The sequence below is a fragment of the Poecilia latipinna genome, unplaced genomic scaffold (assembly GCF_001443285.1).
Source record: "Poecilia latipinna isolate Pla-1442-1.1 unplaced genomic scaffold, P_latipinna-1.0 Scaffold48, whole genome shotgun sequence".
In the NCBI taxonomy this organism is placed as follows: Eukaryota; Metazoa; Chordata; class Actinopteri; order Cyprinodontiformes; family Poeciliidae; genus Poecilia; species Poecilia latipinna.
The window spans coordinates 287,646-304,003 of NW_015112664.1; the positions used below are offsets into that span (position 1 = coordinate 287,646).

Here is a 16,358-nt window from a genome sequence, read left to right on the forward strand (position 1 = left end):
GCCACTAATTATTGTTTAGAGTACAGTGTAACTCCTGCTGCTGAGCAATATTTCAGATTATTCAAACTGATAACTATTTAGTTTACATTTCATTCATCTTTTGACTCTGGTTAGATTCCCTAATTTGTTAATGTTTGTGAAAATCGTTCGTAATTGTCACAGTCTTATTCCACCTTACGGCACAATAATGAGATGTCAATTTCAATGCAGTGCTCCTGTCCTGAAGAGTTTGGCATTTTTCAAAGGAAAACTACAGAAAAACAGGCATATCAGTACTAATACATCAGTAAGGTTATTTAATTAATAACGTTTTTATTTAGTGAGGAGGAACTGATTGAGATGCAGAATCATTTTCCAGTTTCAAATGAGTGAATCTTCGAGGTTAAAACAGCTAAGAACAAAAAGGGACAAATTACAGAAGCTGAGACAGGAGAAAAGGTTAAACATTGAAAACCATATTGACTAAATTCTAACCCAATAAAGAGTTATGTTAAATGATTACACATCATATGCATCAAAATGCAAATGGTGTATCAGCCATATTTCATTAAAATACTGACATTGTGCAAAACTCAAGAGTTTTTCACACTCTGACTGTCCCAATAAGCAAAAGAAAATTCGTTCTGGGGGGCAACTGAACTGACAGATTATTTTACGTGAGGGGATTTTCAGCCCCTGGACACAGTGGCTCCCTTGGTGAAGAGCCATAGCACACATATCCGAAACCACTACTTGCCCACTAGACACAAAGAAGAAAGTGCATTTTCTCAGAAAACTCTCAGAAGCGTTGTTTGGTTGGCCTCTTACATTCACTTCAGGCCTGTGTGGCGCCCTGTTGACATTAAAGTGCATCGATGTGCTCTTACAAATGAAAGAACTCAGGTCTCGATGAAAAACACCATCTCTGACATTCAGATTTGTATTACACTGCTAGATGTCAAGTAGCTCTTAACATTTACAGTATATTCTGCTTTTACAATAAATTAGAGTGGTAAAAAATAAAGAAAGAAAGCATAAAGCAGTAAGTAAGGACAAAATGAGAGACCGAAATTGCTCCAATGTTACCGAGCAACTTTCATCTTAAAGCTGAAACCAGAAGGACAGACTTGTAGGACATTTACCGATTTATTTCCACAGGCTTTGAGTTGATTTATCATTTACACAGTAGAGCTAATGCTTTCCTCTCCAAGCACTGAATGTACTGCGAGATGAAGGACTTGTCACTGCTCCATCGCTGGCCCTCCATAAAGCTGCAAATTAATCCACACTAACTCACAACAACAGGCCGTTCGGAATAACAAAACATAAAAGTATTTGTTTTTCAGAACTTGGGTATAAGGTCCAAGCAGTCTATAAACTCATGGTCAAACTCACAAAACACACTTACGTTCTTTACAAGACACAGAGCAGTTTCTAGACTGGTTTCAGAGTTGCTTAAATACCAATGCAGACTGGAGTTCTTCAGCTGTATAGAGCACATTTAGATCACGGATGGATGGATAAAAATCTTATGCTGAGTAAAAAAATGTGAGTAAAACACCTAGACGAGGAAACACAGTTGAGTTATGGAAGATTATCTGCGTAGGCTGTCCATCCGGTTACAAGATTTTTCTTCTGGTCTGCCTGAACATCAAGGCTTGTTTCCTTTACTTTGGATTGTTAGATGTTTAAAAAATATACACAAACTGAGATGTAATACCGGACTTTCAAAGGTGAAATGAACAGCTACATGACTGAAGTTGATGTGTAATAAAATATAAAATGTATCGATAAAGGAAAAAAAAATAATTTTGAGTATTAGGCCTTTTTTTTTTAAAGGGGGTATTGTATTTTTTGCAAGCTATAAAATGGCTTTGATTGTGCCATTTTTTATAGCACAATCAGTGTTAGACTGAGAAGTGTTCGTATGATGAGCTCTGTTGTTTGCTAATTGCTGCTGCTAGTCTTGAGGAGCTGTGAAGCGCTCATAAAGCTGAGTGACGGAGCCTCAAGGTGGAGCGGGGTTGCTCTGTGAGCCAGAAGCTCAACTGGAGAGGAACTTTGGGTAAACAGAACTTTGCTTTGTATGAGCCTTTAGGCACCCCCAAATGGTTGCCATGGGTGATTCGAGGATTTCTCAAATGCGCATGAAAGAATTAAAGCAACACTCCAGGTATGTTTCTGATGAGGGAATAACATCATAGCATAAAAAAAGTTGATTTTACATATTACCACCCTTTCAGAATAATTTAATGTTACCCATGCAGAACAAAGTAAAAACTTCTGCCTCTCTGCAGCTTGCCTCCCCGTCCCCTCCTCGCTGGTTTCTTCGTTTTAGGCACCTCTCCACACGGCATCTCTCACCCGCTGCACTTTCCTCTCCGCTTGTTTACAGTAAGCAGGTCCAAGCGGGATAGTTTTACCTTTTATGGCCATTCTTCATCCACGGTAAAAGTGCACTAATACAATGGCATGTTGCCCTCCTCCTTCTCCTCATCCTGACCTCCCCGGTGGAGGTGCTGCAGGGTGAGTGTATGTGTGCGCGCACGGCGTCAATCACGCCGCGCGCGAGACGTGGGGTTTCTGTGGTGCGTTAAAAGCGGCTTTTAAAAATCATCTCGCCCGTCCGCAGAGACAGATAGTAGCTGAGGCAGAGGTTTGTTTTGAATGTCTGGCTGCATAAAAAGCTCCTCTCACAAGTGTTTAGGTTAGACTAGAGGTCTGTACATGTGACACGCACACACACGCACGCACACACACACACCACACACACACACACACACACACACACAAAGCAGGTAGGTGTTACTGAGGAAAGCCTGCTGCGAGCACATCCAAGTATTCAAGGGCTGGATAAGTGTGAGTGTGAGAGAAGAATATGACACGAAGCATTGTGCAGGCGTGTCGGGAACGAGCAGGAAATGTCATTTTTCAAAGCAACGTTAATTAATATGTGACCGCAGCATTAAGATCCTGTCTTACTTAAGCTCTCTAATTCCACTTCTCAAAATGTAGTGTCAATTTAAGCCTTCTCTGCTGATGCCCTGTGCAACATGCCAAGGCCAGGCGCACATGCAGGACACAGTTCATTGCTTTGTTACTGCCACTACGCCCTAAATCTGGAAATAAAAGCTTATACTGATAATTAATGTCTCTGTGTCTTGTTTATGTGTCTCTGTAGGGCGCAGCATTATGGGCAAAGGTTAGTGAAAAATGTGCTGGGATCTGACCTCCACAGGTTATGAATTGTTGGCATGTGTGTTTGTGTGTAAGCTCTGGAATGCCAGGGTCAAGGGCCTGAGAAACAGCCGTGTACAAACAAACACGAGCTCGTCTTTCCCTGCCGCCCTCCTCCGGCCTCTATCACTCACATGGAAAAAAACATCTCTCGCGCACAGAGCAGCAGTGTGGTTGCATGGGCGCAGTATTTATTATCTCAGTGTTAACTAACAGCGATGCCCTATCTGAAGTTCTGTAATCAGATTTACCTTGCAGTGTTTTTCTTTCCTCTCACTGAGCTCTTGTCTTTCCTCTTCTGTCCTATCCTCCATCGACGTTGTTTTTCCTTTCGTGAGTGGCCTGCAGAGAACAAAGGTTTCATCAAATCTTTCTTTCTTTAATTTAGCTGGCTTGCAAAGTATTTCAAATGTTTGAACCTTTCCCACTTTTTTTTTTTGACTTACAACGACAAACTTCAATGAATTTTGGGAGATTTTTACATGACAGACCGAGATCCACATATTAGGATTTTCTCCATTTTTCTTGGCTCTCTCAGATTGTACGCAGAAAAAGTGTGAAAATCTATTTTCACAGTTTTAATTTGGCTTTAGGTCTGGACCTTACAGCATTATAATGCATGAAAATGCTTTTATCTAAACCATTATTGTACTTCTTGCTTCATATTTTGAGTTGCTGTCCTGTGTGAAGTCTCCTGGAACTGGTTCTCTTCATTGTCATGTTTTAGCTTCTCCCATCTAGACATCATGCTTGATCAGTATTCCCGTCAGGGCTGATGAGATAACTGGCACAGAAACATGCTGCCACCACCATGTTTCAATGTGAGAATGGTCTGTTCTGTAGGTCGGGCTTCTTCTGTCACATGTTTGCTCTATCCCCTAAGCAGCAAACATACTACTTTGCCTTTGTTTTTTCCAACAATGACTTTCCTCCTGCCGCTCTTTTGGATAAGCCAAATTTGTGGAGTCCACAACTAATACTTTTTTCTGTTCCAGAGTCATTAAAGGTTGAAAGATGACAAAATGTGGAAATATATAAATATTTCTTCAAGGTTGTGTAACTTTTTCTTTTCTTATTATTTTATAGTCTTTTCTTGTTTCCTGGGGAACAGAAGTGAATTGGAATCTGCCCTCAACGCCATTCCTCTACCTGAGGGGTGCTTCACCCTTACCTATGGGGGTAGTACACCTTGCTGTGGGGTGTGTGTACATATGCAGAACCTCAAAACATAAACTGTTACATCTCCGGTCCCCAATGAGCGAGCGAAGTCTCTGCGGCACCACTGAGAAAAAGCGTGTTTTCCCCTGCAGAGCAGAGGTCGCAACCCGCTTTCAAGTGTGATTCAATCTTACGATTGCTGGTTTTGCCTTTTATGCATTTCCTGTTCTCTCCTGGCACTGTACGCTTTGGGGCTCTGAGGCAGAAAAACACTATGCAATCATGTATGTGTACAGTCATTATCTCATGACATAAGCCCAGAGGAGAAAACTTCCTTGGTAAATGGCAGTGGTTTGTATCCGTTTCTGTTTGTGTGCGTTGGTAGCTTGTTTTAGCTGCAATCTTTGCTTGCAACAAAATGTCTTGTTCCGTTTTGGGAAGGAAAAAAACTAAAAATGTCCCCTCTGCTTTGGTTTGAAGTGACCTTACAGTGCCAGCCACAAACTCCTCTTATGGTAGTGTTATTGGCCATCTGTACAGTGCTCTGTGCGGACGTCCATGTGGGCCATGCCACTTTATTTCCCCCCTCCAGGTTTTTAAAGCCTTACATGGAGCCAAACAGACACCAGAAACCACATGGAAGTTCCCCAGACAGGTTTTTGTTGTGTGTGCGTACATCTGCGTGTCACTCTGTGCCTTAGCATACACAAACCTTGGAGGCCTATGGGTGAAGGCTAACATATCAAAGGTTCAGCCACCAGGGATTAAGTATCACTTCCCTGCTAAAGAAGGCTTGTGGCTCATGCTCATGTTTAGAAGTTGCAACAATAGGTGGCAGAACATTAGACCGTCACTAGAGGGCTGAAATCCAGTCTGCTCTGCCCTGAAGTACATTTGTTTTAATCTCTCCAGTTTAAATTTTATGAGCCTTGCTACTGCCAAGATCTGAGACCTGTCTCATACCATCCTGCTTGCACTTTTTCTTTTCTTTTTTTTTTTCACCTGGCCTTCACTTGTTTTTGATCTGTCTTTCAATACTAAGACACATGTCTGGAAATGAAAGACAGGCAGGCAGGAGGGAATAGAAAAAACAAAAGGAGAGCTACTCAGCTGCCCCCGTTCTCTCTCGGCCCCCTCACCTCCTCTTTCTCAACCTCCCCTCCAGGGAATGTTTTGGGGCCCAGCTCATATTTTGTTTGCACAATGCATTCCTGCAGGCTCTTTATTTATGTCAATCTTCCTTTTGATCAGAGTCCGGTTACCACCAGTTACCCACTCACTGCTCCTGTGAGTGAAGGAACCCACCTGTGATACAGGACTGTGTGTGCCTGTGTGTGTGTGTGTGTAAAAAAAGAAAAAAAAAAGAAAAGAAAAGTCTGGGGCCTTCGTTCCAGGGCAAGTTTACCATCAATTAATATGGCTAAATGATTCCCTCACATGGTAAAGTATTTATGTAAGGTGATCTGGCTGGCGGTGGAGCTAAAGACATCTGGCTGTGATCTACATCCCAGATGGCCCTACCTGCACTGCACATACACACAAAGAGAGGGTCTGCATGTGGGGAGGTGGGCTTTTGTGTGTGAGTTTATTGTGTCAACCGTGTGTCTGTGTGCTGTCCATTTTAGGCATTAGTGTTGCTGTTAAAAAGAAGGAGGCATCAGAGTTCAGGCAGCAGCGAGATCCACGCACACACTGCTGGGAGCAGAGGTCATGCATGCCTGATTTCCTGCCTTTGTGGGAAAAAAAGCACTGGAAAAATGAAAACTTAATAGATCGCGATTCTGAAAACGGAACAGTCTGAGCACAATTTCCAAAAATACTCGTTTACAGAGTTGGACAAATTGCTGCATCATTGTTTATGTAGTTTTCCTAACAGTTCATTGCTGAATAATTGCTTTTAGCCTGCCTTTTTCCTGAATGCTGTACTATCCGTGCCTGCTTTAAAAATATCTTTCTTCCTTTCTGCATGACGGATGTGCGATACTTCAAGATGATACCAAGCAAATGCAGGGACAGTACAGTTAATACAGATTTTTTTTTTAAATTAATATTTAGCTTTAATATACAATCAAACTTCTGACCTCCAGGTGTTTTTATATAGTTAGCTAGAATTTAGACAAAAAATGTTTTTTTAAACATATTTGTTAAAACTGTCACCATATCTTTACAGTTTAAGACACAATCTGTGAAATAAAAAAAATCAAGCTCTTCCACCTTCTCCCAGTGTTGCTATTGTCATTTGAAGAAATGTACTGCCACCAGTCAAAACAACCAATCAGAGCCAGGAGGAAGGTCTCGATGCTGTTAATCATCCTCATGTACACACTGCCTAACGTGCTAATGGCGGAGAAACAACTTACCATTCCAGGAAAACATCAGCCATCAGGGTTAAGAATATAACCATGATAAACAGAACCAATAGAAAAAAATATAAGTTGTGTGCATAATGCATTTTCTCCTAAAATAAAATGAAAAAATATATGATCTGAAAACTAATCTGGTTATAAGATCCTACTTATAACCCATTTCTGTTTCACTTCTAAGCTCTGGACTAAGTTTTGAGTGCATCTGGCCAAATCTGTAATACAGACATTTCATTTGAAACTGGTTATAAAGACAATGACACAACAAGGTGAAACAAAGGATAATCTTACAGGCTCTCAATATGTGGCAGTTTCTGACCAACCAGTGTTCTGGGTTACAACGATGCCTTCTAAGGGCCCAAGTGTGTTCAGTCTAATTCAATTGATACCACAATTATATATTCTCAGGACAATATGTCAATGTAAAAAAATTCAGTGTCCAAGGTCCAAATCAATGTAATTCATTTGCACTCAGAGCCATCGTTAGACCACTGAGATGACAGCAAAGAGAAATGGAAATATTGGCTATTATATGATAGTACACAGCTCTTACAAACATAAAAAGGTTCCTTGACTTCAACTCGAGTTTTCACCATCTGATTTCTATAGGTAGATGTGTTTGGTTTAACATAGAGAAACAGTGCATCAATTTTTTTGGTCATGGCTTTCTGGATAGCTCTATAAATTATGAGGGATGTTGAGGTTTAAATGTCCTTCAGGTACAGTGGACCCCCAGTAATTGCAGGGGTTTGGGAATCACAGCTGGACACGAATAACTAAAATCTGCAATACTTGAAATCCTCTCTAACACTGCGTAGAAAAGCCAATTTTAATAGTTCAAATATCTTAATACGCAGAGTGGAAATTGTCTTAACACCAATGCAAAAGCTAATGTCTATATAGTTTTCCTTATCTCTGCTTTTCAGGGTACAGCCAATCAACAGCAAGGAAAATAAATCCGCTATTGGCTCGACTGCTTTGCAAACGCCAACCAGTAGTATCAGGTAGCATTGCGCCTCTGCATTTCACCTCTCCAAACTGCATTTTGCTTAATATATTTTACATGTGGTCTGCAAAAAATAAAAATCTATGAATAGGTGGATTTTCCAAAACATAATTTGTCAATATAGTTTCATCTTTATCTCAGATTTTCCATTCCACATTAATCGAATGCTGTACTCTGAACTGAAAATGATGAACCACAACATTTTATACTTAATATAATTCATTTTATTGGAATTTTGTCAATTAGATTTACATATTAAACAACGGGGACAAAGTTTTTTTTATTTTTTAATAATACATGGACTTTAGATTATGCAAGTTCTAAAGATAAAATGTCATGCTAAAGTTAATGTGCTTAATAAGTGCTGCAGATGTGGGGGGGGGGGGATTAATCTGTGCCAGCTGCTCAGCACACACCAGTTGATGTCTGTGGTTGAACTGGGCATCTCCCCAGTGTGAAAGTATGCGCTTGTGTAAACGTGAGGCGGGTGTTGCTGAAAAAAAAAAAAAAAAAAAAATGGTTTGCTCGTCAACTTTCCCTAGGAGAATGTAGATGAAAATACATGAGTAAACATGACATTAATTTTGATTTGCTCGCCCTCATGGGTGATGTTGGTCCAAAAGGCCATTCTTGACTTTAAGAGATGAACGAATATTTCCTAGAAATGAACCCTCTCTCTTCTTCTTCTACCCCTCCTCTCCATCTTTTCCTCCTAAAGGAGCCCTCGAGAGATGTGTGTACCCTCTCGCTGCCCGTATCCAAATAATTAATCCAAAGCAATTACTCTCCTCCTTCATCTGTCCGTCAGCCCGCTAACAAAACATTTCGACACGTGTCCTCATCACTCCCCTTTAATTAAGGGAGAACTATTTATCACTCCCCTTTAATTATCCTAGCCTGTTTATCAGTCTGCCTTTAATGGAAAAGGCATCGGAGAGATACTCGCACAAACACACCCTGCTATGCTTTCCTCGCTTCTGCCAGTTTTGAACTCCACCGCAGAGAAAAAAAGACAAAAAAAAACACACAAAACAATTAGTCAAAGAAAGCAGGAAAACAGGGAATTTAAAAGAGGGAAACTTTGTGAGGCGAGAGAGATAGAAGTTGTTGTTTTTCTTCCTCTCCTGGCAATCAGGGTGATGGCCACACTCGCACGCTCCGCTGTGCTTTTGTTCCCCCCTCTGAAAGCTTCCGCAGACTCCACGCGGTTCACACTGAGTTCAAACACGCACACATGCATGCACACACTAGCCTAGATCAAACGCACCTCCACAATAGTTCCTTTGTGTTCAGTAACCATGGTTTCTGTCAGGTTTAATGCCTAGCAACATGTGTCACGGGGCAACCACTCACCGAGGAGGGGAGGATACTTCATAACGGCATAAGTGTTTGACCACAAAACAAATTTGACTATCGTGACACTGGCTCAGAGGTGCCGAGTTGAAACATAGCGCCGGGAGTTTCTTTTTTTTCAGTGATGAGTTTAAGTAAGGTAAGTTCACATCTGTTTGCGGCTGCCTTATTGCTGCCTTTATATCTGGACACGTCCATCACTCTTTAACCAGCTCAGACAGGCCAGAGAGTCTCAGGAGAGCAGAGGCAGGCTCTAGCGTCGCCTCCAGATGCGGAGCTCCTCCCCCTGAATCCAGAACTCGCCGCTCCTTCTGAAGCTGCCTCAGCCTGGGAGCAATTTGGTGGATGTAAATTGTAACCCCACATGCGGCGAGCAACTAGTTAAATTTCACACATACACATATGGACAAACACACAGGCACAAACAAGCAGCTGGTAGGGTCAGAAGTCTGGGTGTCACACCCTGTCATTGCAGATTAAGTTATGCAAAGTGAGGTGGTCAGGCAGCCAACCCCTGGGGCTTAACAAGCAGGAAACGCTAATTGGGTCGGCTTGCTGATTGCCATAATTGCTACTGTGTGTGTGCGTGTGTGTGTGTGTGTGTAAATGCTTGTGTGTTGGTGTCTGTGTGAATGAGAGAGATAGAAAGGAAAAGGAAGCTTGTTCACTGAACTGTCTGAGAAGGACTGACTGAAAAAGTTGAGGTACGACACTGCAGCTTTTAGGACAGCCTGCTGCCCTCTGAGGAGGGTAAAAAAGCTGGTTGAAAACAAACACAATTCTTAAAGCAAATTATAGCAAAGAAGCAACTAAATGAATGAATGAATGAATGAATGAATGAATAGGTAATTGTGTAACACAATTTGAAAACCGAAATCTACAAGCGGAAAGCAGAAAATGGCGGATCCGGTACGATTTCAGCACAATCAGTACGTGCATTAGCGTTAGCAACACGGAAGGGCTCGTTTTAACCTTAATGGTAAAAAACGGAGGCTTGCAAAGTTAAAAAAAAATGCATATTTTCTTTATTTAGTTGGGATCGAGGCCAGTCTGTCTTCACACCAGACATAAACCGCAACGCAGTTCGTTTGAAAGTGAAACGAGACACACCTGCATAAAAGGTCCAGACCAAAAGGGGAAAACAAACTCTGGTCTGTTTAAAGTGGACCAAACGTATCACAAGTGAATAGAGTCCCTTGCAAAAGTGAAACTGATTGCCTTTAGAAATCACCTAATTAGCAAACGTAGGCCTGTAGCACATTACTCACTATTTTTCTCCATGAATCCAACTGTTCCTTCGAGGCCTCAGAGGTCTGCTAGACAAAACGAGGAGGCAACTGCATCATGTGGATGAAGGAGCAGACAAGTAAAGGATCGAGATGAAAAGATCATCAGGGTGTAAAACAATAACCCAACCTTTTGAACATTTCACAGAGCACTATTCAATCCATCATCTGCAAATGTAAGATGCATGGCACAACTACAAACCTAATGCTACACATTTGACGTATGGTATTTAAGGAAGAGTGGAAAGAAGAAAGGCATTGTTGAAAGAAGTGCTGTTTAAAGTTTGCCACATGTCCTGCAAGGGTGTTCTGCATGGAAAAGAGCTTTCCTCGGTCATATAAGACCAAAATAAAACTTTTTGGCCAACCCCCAGAGCGCCGAGCTGCAACTGCCGTAAAAAGTGGTTTTACAAAGTATTGACTCTCACCACATTTTGAAGATTTAAAGTTCCAAAATCATTTTTTTTTCTTCCATTTTCTAATTATTCAAAAAAATAACATTTAAGGTTCAGTGAAAATGCAATGTACCTTAATTAGGTTAAGGTAGATCTGGGGCATGAATACTTTTGCAACGCTTTCTGTTACTGTTTTTCTTGAGCTCTTGTCAAACTTGTATCCTTTCCACTCGATTTTGGCACATTTGTTCATATTATGGTCATGCTTTGTTGTTTCTTCCTCCTTTTCCTCTATCCCAAGTCTTTTTCTCCCAAATGCTACACTCCTACAAAGAGAGGCTTTAACCTAAACTGTCTCTGCACAAGTTTCCTAGTTAATGTGCTTTGGATGGGTACACTTGTGAAGCTGAATGAACCAGCATCCCTCTTTTGGTCCTAATTGCCTGCTTTCATCAGCCCCTCACTGACACACACACACACGCGCGCGTGCACACAGTTGTGAATATACACACTCTGTATGAAGTGCTAGTGCTCAGTGTGGCTAACTATGCACAGCTCCATAAGCAGCGCTGGGGCCTGTTATTCAGTTAGTGAGTCTCTGTGCAAGTGCTAGCTGCAAGCATGCAGGATTTTAGGGTTTAGTGTCCCACTGAGACAGAATAATAAGTGTATGTTTCTAATCTGTGTGCATGGCACTGTGTGTGTTTGTGCAGCAGCAGAGCTGGAGAATAATGAGTGTGTGTTGCTAATCTGGGCCCTGGGAGAGCGCCTCTCGTTGCTCCGTGCAGCGTCTCAAGTCTGCGGCCTCTGTCTCTCTCTTTCTCTCTCTCTCCATTTCTTCTTTCCTCCTCTCGCTCCCCTGTATGTAGGCTAATTTAGCCGCGGCTTTGATGCGTTCTCCTGCGGGCCTGCGTTTCTCATATCCAAATGCAGGGATTAGCCGGCTTTTATTCTCCAAAGCCCATCTCATCCTGTTCTCCCCTTTTTCTGTCTGCTCGCCCGTCTCCCCGACCCTCGGAAACAGTGGCAGGGACTTAACAACCTGACAACAACTGCTTTGTTGTTGTGTTTTTGTGTATCGGTTGTTAGCTGAGACTCTCAGCCCTTTGTGGGCCTGGTATTTACTTGTGCGTACTAAGGATATGTGTCAATAGGGAACGGGATGGAGGGGAGATTTGCCATGGCTGATGGGAAAGGTGAGGAAGAATGGAACAGGAGTGTAATTTAACAGCTGCTATCTTGTTTTAAGATTCATTAGGAGGAATAATGAGAAATTATGTGTAACTAAGTAGCGTCTCTGGGTGACATCATGAATCTCTTTGTAGCCTTCCGAGCGAGGATATTTCTGAACGTTTGTGCGAGTGGGAAGTCGGTGTACGTGTTTGCGTGTGTGCGCGCGTGTGAAAGAGAGAAAGGGATAAAGATGGCAGGTCTCTTGGTGATAGTCTAAATCCCTTTGTAGAGACAGGGACTGTCACTTCTGAGCGTGTGCGTGATGAAAGTGAGTGCTAAGCAGGAGACGCAGTCAGCATGCTCCCACAGAGACAACATTTATATACACACACACACACACACACACACTTAGACTGAGAAAAAGTCTCTTGATTATCTTTCCACAGATCTGCAGAAGTGGCTTAGGCAGAGAGGACGCCTCTGGGACTCTTCACAGACCCAGACACACATGCATCAGACCACAAATACATACCCACACCTCCCAAACTTCTGTGGAAGTACAACGGGCAGATGCTCAGGAATTCAGATAAGATATAGATCTTAATGAAAGGTGCTATATGCTCAAACACCTGTTATTACTGACTTAAAACTGAAATAAAGTTCCCTAGCGGGAATTTATAGAAATCAAAAATTGTGAAATCCAAACTTTCTCCAGTAACAAGTTATTTCTGAGGTTTGTAAACAGTACATGTGTGACTCAAGCATTTATTTGTTTTTAAAAGTTGTCAAATGGTTTAAAAAAATGGGTCAGAAGACACATTTTTATGCCATCTCTTCAAACCCATTGAATATTCTTAATGGGAACAATGATACAAGTTCCCTCTCTTTCAATTTAACATTTCTATTACAGTAGAAGACTAAGTGTTGTCCATTTGGCAAAAGGAGAGGATCAAAAGTAATGAACGTTAGTGATTTTGTTCATAATTCCTTAACATCATATTATTTTTCCTCACTAAATAAATTCAGTCAAATTAAAGGTTGGATTTTTTTGTTTGTTTGTTTTATATCTGATGTGAGGTTATACAACTCACATAAACGTGGTTTAAGCAAGAAACATTGTCATCAGTCACAATGAATGAGTAAGTCATCTGCAGGATTGAACAACTTCTTTAAAAGTCATCAGCCACGTCTATTCAACACTCAGCAGGTGTTTTGGTGACGTGTGCAGATGGAACGGTGCACATTGGGGATAACTAATTACAGCAGACAGGCACTCGGTTACATTTGCTCTACGCGTTGAATGAACATGTTGGAGGCAACAGTCTCCAGACTCATTAAAAAACAAGAAGGTTTATTCAAGGAAAGGCAAAAACAAGCACACACAGAAGCAACAAGCATCCGTCATCACTAAAACTCTTAAGCTCGCTTTTGATCTGACTAATTATAATGACTACTTAAGTGAGATAAGTGGGGTTGCTTATATGCAAATGCATCCCCTTCTCTATCTTCATTAGCTCTTTTAATGATTTACCTCGTCCTCTCACAGTTTAAATTGCTTTATCTCCAGCCCAAAATCCCCCACCTCCACCCTCTCCCTGTTGTTGTTGATATGTTGTGGCTCGTGGAGCCTCATGAGGCTCTGGTCCGTGTTGACTGTGATTGAGAGCGACCTTCGACCTTTTCGGCTCTATGGAATTCCATACATGGTGCGTCTGTGACCCCCTGACCTCCAGCTGCGCTCCGATTCTATTGGCTGAAAGGCTCGCTGTGCTGCGAAGCAAAGGACTGACAGTAAGAATCAACAGGTCAAAGGCTGAGACACTTGGAAATGAGGCAATGAAGTATGGTCTGCCATTTACAGCAAAGCAACAATGCCGTCATTCTGTACACACACAGTGGCGCACATGAAAAGAAAAGAGTGAGACTGACAATGACAGATAGAGGCTGGAAACGCAGAATATTGTTCAACTGTCGTTTCCCCCCCCATGTTAAAAGTCAACTACAATGTGAATAGATTTTCTTGATTTTAAAATAGGCATTAATAAATACAATATCTTTCAAAAATACAAAAACAAATACTAAGATGGTTGACTGTTGTGATGCAAGATTTTTTGGGGGGGAATTTTAATGTGAAGCAAATCCTCCATGATTCCACAAAAAAAACCATCAATCAGTTGAGGATAAAACTGTAAACTACAATTTTGTCAAAACATGCTTTGTCATGATGTCTGGGTGTTTGGCGTTTTATGTTCCATAGGTTTAATGTTATTCACAGTTTGAGTTCGCAGCTGTCCTGGTGTCATGTTTTATTTCTCTAGGTTATTTTCTGTTTTCTATGTTATTTAAATTAGACTTTTGTTGCAATTAGTCTCTTGCTTCTCTAATTCTCATGTCTGGTCTCATCTGTATTCACTGTGCTGCCTTGTACGGGTTCTGTTATGCTCTAGTATTCATGTTTTGTGCTTAGCAGTTTCTGCTTCCGTCAAATAATGTCAGCCCAGAATGGAAACGTCCCCACCTTCATCATTTGTGACATGTTTAGATTCAATTTCTTCATTCATTCTGTTTGAGTTCACACCTGACATCAACTACGGTGAATCTGAATACTTTGAAATAAAGTTCAGCTGTCCTTGTAGGACGTTGCAACATTTTTAAAATACTTTACACTATATATTAAAATCAACGCAACAATATGCTGCTATATCCTCGAAGTGCCCCAAAAAGTTTGCCGTTTGCTTCTGAAGTTTTGCACATTTTAAAGATCTTACACCTTCACTCTTATACGCCATCAATGTCCAGACTGTCCAAAACTTTCTGTGATCCGTCTGCAGTCAAACTGTACATCAGCTATGCTTCATCCACGCCATCCTAACACCCAAACTTCTGTCTTTGTCAGACTGAAGCAGCCTCCGTCTTCCAGACAGAGACAGGTGGGGGTGGGACGGGAGGCTGTCAGGGGTGGCAGCGCCTTAACATGCAGCCGCCTTGATCAAGGCCCTGATTTGGACATGAACACGGAGCGCTCATCTCTTGCAAAGCCCTCAACCTGTGACACTGGTTCAGTGCCGGCTGACAGAAAGTGCCTTAACTGTCTCTCTTCCAGGCTTTTGAATGTCCTTTAGAACAGGCAGATGCGGAAATGGTGGAGGAGAACGAGAGCAGTCCTCCTTCTTTTTGTCTTAAACCTGACAGGTTAAAGACAGGTTCCTCTCATTTTGCTCTTTGCTCTTTCCTTTGTGCCTTTCACATTTTGGTGGCAACGCTCTTTTCATTTGTCTGTCTCTCTTCTCTCAAAGTTGAAAGAAATAGCTAAAAAAAAAAATGTAAAATTACAGAACTTCCATCCTATGCTTCCCTCAAACTCCTTCTGTCCTCCCATCCCCAGAAAGCTGTTTTTTGTTTTTTTTTGTTGCTTCTCTTGTGGGATCCCTTCTCGCAGGAGGGAGGAGGGAGGGAGGGAGGGAGGGAGTGAGGTGGAGCACTTGGAAAGTGAGAGAAGAGGGTCCAGAAAAGCACCCTAAAATAACTGTCATGCAAGTGGACAGGCAGTGATTAAGGATTTAACTGATCATCCTGCGGCTGACAGTGAACCAGCTATTATCTAGCAGGAATCAAACGTTGCTCAAAGCCCTGGGAGGCTTTCTGCGCCTCTCAGCATCTCTCAGCTCCTCTTAGAGGCCTGGCCAACATGAAAGGAGACGTCAGGGCCTGGCAGCTGACAAGCCACGGAGAGCGCGGCAGAGAGTGAAGTAATGAGATCTTTATTTTGGCCGTTACCTTAGGGACTGTTGATCTGTGTTGTGGCGATGTGCACCGGAATACAAAAAGCCTCTCTGTTTGTTTGTATGGGAACCCTGCCCTGTGTGCGCCTGTGCATGCACACGCATGTTGCCAGTCGCTCCGAATTAGAGGAGCAACAGTCATTCATTAATCTAACAAATGTCAGGAAACTCGACGCTACCAGATACCAGATGCATGGAAGTAAATCTTATAGCGATTGTGGTGAGAACATAATTACAGCCAGCAGGAAATCAGCAAATTGATTTGTGGCTCTGTGTGTGTGTGTGTGTTTGTGTGTGTTATGTCGGTGTGGTTACACTGTTTGTGTTCTTCCTCATCAAAGGCCTTTCTATTACACAAAAGACTTTACACTTGATCCTCTTGCTGATCTTGGTATCTGCTGCTTTTTGTGGTGTGATTGTGTACGCCTGTGTGTACATGTGCGTATGCATGGTGTTGTGTGCAGCCTCATATTGCTGTGCAGTTTTACCCCAGTACATTCATGGAAAAATGAAAAGCGAAACTAAAAAAAAAAAAAAAAAAAAACAAACCCAGAGTTAAACTCAACCACATTCAGTTAATCAGTTAATAATGCTTTGAAAAAAAATTGTCATACTTTGGCATACTT

General features: G+C 41.8%; 1 long non-coding RNA gene across 1 annotated transcript in view; it reads right to left on the minus strand.

The window, feature by feature from the left end:
- Positions 1-16,358, minus strand: part of LOC106958299 (uncharacterized) — a 30,272-nt gene that overhangs the window by 4,604 nt on the left and 9,310 nt on the right. The window contains exon 3 of the long non-coding RNA XR_001427126.1: positions 3,468-3,558. This is a non-coding gene — a long non-coding RNA (uncharacterized LOC106958299). The remainder of the gene's footprint in view (positions 1-3,467; positions 3,559-16,358) is intronic.